Consider the following 4,780-nt stretch of genomic DNA (forward strand, 5'->3'; position numbering starts at 1 on the left):
GCTGCCTGAAAGCGACTGATGCTTTGAGTTTCGTTGCATGGCAATGTCCTTGGGGCGAGCTTTTGCTTTCTTTTCCTCAGCGCATGCGTTTCTAAGCTTTTCCACTCTTATGCTTTCGTCTTATTTAGGCGCCAAAAATTGTACCTGCTGACTTCGGCCCAGGGTTGCACCATATGATATTCATACCATACGCCAAATGTAAACGTATGTATGTATGCGTATCTGCGGATGTTTGCAAAACCGCGGACAGTCGCTAATTGGATTACGGGCAATGACCATGCTGGAGAGCGCGGGAAAATCAGTGGGGATAATACCCTAATGTAGAAGACGGCGCTTTCGACCCTATAAAGAATATAAGCATGCAAATTAAATGCCTTCCGGAATATTTAAATAAAAAATTATTTTTTTTTTTTTAATATTATTTTGGTGATGAACGTTTATTGATTAATTTATTAACACAATTTTTAGATAACACTTTTCGTTACTATCTATTACCGATCGCGGTCTTCTTCAAAACTGGACTGACTTTTCCAATCTCGAATCTAATCCAATGAACCTCGGCCAGGAGCTTTTCTTTAAGAACTTTTGAACTTTAATTTATGTTTAGATTAAAAGCTTAAGATGAAACTGTCGCATCTTATTGTGAAATTCAATTATGCTGACCGATGCAATTTGTCGGACACTTGAAACGCAAAAGGCGCAATTGATTGGGCTTCGAACGGAAGCTGATGTTTACTTTAATTTTGATTTGTTTAACTTAGCTGGGGAACCAAGATCGGACCTCAAAGCCAAGGGAAAAGACAAAGGCAAATGCAGAGATTGAAATTATTGTTTATAAAAGCCATAAGTGGCCTGGTTTCACGGGTTGGATAACTCTCCCCCTTCTAAAATGGATCGTCCCGATTCAATATGAAATTCATTTAATTGATCTCTTAATTCTGTTAAAAAATTTTCTTGGTTAATAGATATTTCTGGTTCTGGCCGTTGTTTTTTGGTTACAAATAATATAGCATTTTTGTATTTTATAATTAGTAAAAATATCAAATATATAATGATTAAAATTAATAATATAAATATAAGTGATATTTTAGTATTATTAATTTTAATGAAAGGATTTAAGATATTTATATTATCTAAAGAGAGTTCCGAGTTATTTGATAAAATGTAATCGGATATTTCATAATTTTTGAAGTAATTCGTAGCTATGTAGTCAAGAATTTTGTTTTCTAAATTGGTATATGAGATATTATTAATTTCGGTTGTACCATTAAATGTTATTAAATATGACCCGTTTAAATGGGAGTTGTTAACAATATTGTTACCATTCATAAGAATGGCACCATCTTGTAAGATGTCTATTTTTTTATTTTTTTCTCTCATTTTTTTACAAGTTGATTTCTCACCATTTAATAATCGGGTAAAACAAGTTTTTTCCTTAATTAAAGTGCAATAATTATTAAAAAGTTCGTTCTTAAAGTTAGACATTTCATAAAATATATTTGCGCATTTTGCGACTTGATTGCTTAATACTAGTTTCCCATCGATTTGAGAAATCGCTCTGGCGTGATATATTTTGCATCTGTTTTTTATTATTGGGTATTTTATATAAATTATTAAAAGTTCTTTATGAAGTGCGATTTTAAAAACAGAAATGTCCATTAAGTCAGCGATAATTACAGGTTTTTGTTCGTGTTTTAATATTTCCATGATAAAATTTTGGTATTAACAACGTCAATTTTTGCAAGTGTGATTGTGTCAATTAAATTTTGCAAATCAAATGTTAATAATCGTAAGCGATGTTTTCGCAGTGGTAAATCTTGATCAATAAAAACATTTTTAAAATCATCAGAAAAGGATTCTATTTCTATAAACAATTTGGAATTGATAATAGATTGCTTATTATTATTTTCAATTAATTCATTGATTTTATTCTTAACTGTCAGAAAATCATCATGGTCCGGAGTTTCAGCTAACCATTTCCACACAGTGCCTAACTCATTTATTCCCCTTTTTGGTCTAGTTGAAATTAATTGTGATAAAATTAATTCGATTATTTCTAAGTCCCATTCCCATTGTGATCTTTTATTAGTAACCCTTTTTATATTATCTGATTCCAATTTTATTATTTCTTTATAAAAACTTAAGTTAGTTACGTGGAATAAGTCTGCGTATGAATCATATGTCAATACGTCTTTATTGTCCTTGAATAAAAGATACTCGTGACTTGTATAGTAAATTATTTCTGATTTTGTAAATATAATAAGCTGTAGTATGCGCATGTGATAATACATTTTCTGGAAAAGTTAAAAAAAAGTAATATATAAATATTTAGAATTGTATATTATCTTTGTGAATAATTATATTTCTACTGTTGATTATTATTTTGTTAGGTAAATTTTCTTTAACTACTTGTTTTTTTATCTAGTTTTAAGTTTATTTCTTTCCCCGTGTTTCTTTTCATAAACTTCCTGTCCTACATGATATTGTTTTTCTTTTCTGTTATCATTGTGTGTTTCTAACATTTTTTCTTGTGTATATTTTGAAATTTGAGGAATATTATCGTGCTCTATTTTTATTGTATAGTACGTCAAAGGGTTTTTGGTTCGTTGATCAATGAATGTTCTGATTATATTCTTGAGCGGCTCTATTACTATTTCGGAATAGTCAGTTAAATTAAATTCTTCTTTAATGCATCGATCTCATTCTGTTAATGTAGAATGTGCCCTTTCAACTCGACCGTTTGAGGTATTGTGCCTCGGGTCTGCGTAATGTTAAGTTAAACTTATTATTATTATTATTACTTTGGCTTGTGGAAATTGTTGAAGTAATTCTATTACTTTGTTTTTAATATTTAATTTATTTTGGATTTCTTTTACTACTAGAAATTTTGAATAGACTTCAATGCAAGTTACGAAAGTGAGGCTTTGAGCGTAATATGTCAATGTGTAAATTTTCTCCTTCTTTACTTGGGATTGGGGCTTGTCCAATTGGAATTTTAATTGGATATCGGTTATATTTGTTTTCATTGCAAATTTTACAGTTTTTTATATATTCTTTAGTTAAGTTTGGCCAATAATACGATTTGTTTATCATTTTAATCAAGTCTCCTGTGTGCTCTACAATGTGTTTCTTCGATTATAAGTGCTCTGTCTTCAGAATTTTCCACATCCTGGACAAATATTCTTCTTTTCATAAAATTTTCTTTAAGTGGTTTTTGAATTCCATATAAGGGTCCTCTAAAGTACAATGAATACCTACTGTTATATTAGGAGAAATGTATTCTCTTAAGATTGATATCAAATTTTCGGGAGTGTCAAATTCTACTGTATGTCTGGTATTTTCGAATATATTAATCGACTCATGTATTGTATCGCCGTTGCTATTAGCAGTTGTTGCTTAAACTGGTTTAAGGGTTTTCGGGTTTCTTGTATAACATTCTCAAAACTACTCTCTGCTGAATGCTGAGTGCTTTGATCTGAGACCGATTCGTTACTTTCAGTTAAATTGTTAATCTGAATCCTTGATAAGGCGTCTGCAACTACATTGGTGGTACCTGGTTTACAAATGATTTTTGGAGTGAAACTTTCTATGAAAGAATACCAGCGTTTCATTTCTATATTAGGATTTTTATCAGAGATTGCGAAAGATAATGGTTGATTATCGGTTTGAATTTTAATTCCAATTAATCCGTATAAGTAATTTCTTAGATTTTTAAGAGCCCATACTATAGCTAAAATTTTTTTTTTATTAGTTGCATAAACTTCTGTTTTGGATAAGGTTTTTGAAATAAAAGTAATCGGTTTACCTTTTGAGATAAAACTGCACCAATTGCGACGTCCGAAGCGTCGGTGGTCAGGGTAAATTTTTTATAGTCCGGTTGAACTAGTTCTACTTGCGCAATAAGATTTTCTTTCAGCTCGTTAAAAGCTTTAATAGCTGGGTCATCCAACTGAATTAACATTTTTGTTGACATTCTTTTTGAAATTTTGCCATTATGACCGCCAAGATACTTTGTTAGAGGTTTGGCTATAAATGCGTAGTTTAAAAAAAATTTTCTATAATAGCCCGAAAGGCCTAGGAAACTTCTTAGTTCCCGAATATTTTTTGGAAGCGGATATTTAGTAATGGGTCTGTCTTAATGACTTTATAAGATACGATGTATCCTAGGAAACTGGTTTCGCGTTAAAAAAAACTATGATTTTTCTAAAGAGATTTACATGTTTGCATTTAATAATATATTTACAATTTGTTTAAGTCTTTATAATGTTGTTCAATCGAATTTGAGAATATTATAATGTCGTCCATGTAGACATGACATGTTTTCCCTATTTGTTCTCTCAAGATGTCAACCATTGCTCGCTGAAAAATTCTCGGTGCATTTGTTAATCCGAATGGCATTCTAAAAAAATCGTATTTTCCATTATTTATTGAAAAAGATGTTTTTTCGACATCAGATTCTTTTATTAGTATCTGATGAAAACCTGTTTCTAAAAAAATATCTTGCTTTCCCCAAATTAGATAAAATTACTGATGGGTCTTGCATTGGGTACCTGTCAGGTATGGTGCTTTCATTTAATTTTTTATAATCAATAACGATTCTTAACTTAAACTTTGGGACTACAAGAACTGGTGAATTGTAAGGACTTCGGCTAGGCCTTATAATTTCTTCTGATAACATTCTACTGATTTCGCTATTCACAAAGTCGATGACAGATAAAGCATACGGATATTGTTTCCCGAATATTGGCCTGTCGTGAATAAGATTTTTTCCCCCTTTATG

This window comes from Drosophila biarmipes, chromosome 2R, assembly GCF_025231255.1.
Source record: "Drosophila biarmipes strain raj3 chromosome 2R, RU_DBia_V1.1, whole genome shotgun sequence".
NCBI classification, from domain to species: Eukaryota; Metazoa; Arthropoda; class Insecta; order Diptera; family Drosophilidae; genus Drosophila; species Drosophila biarmipes.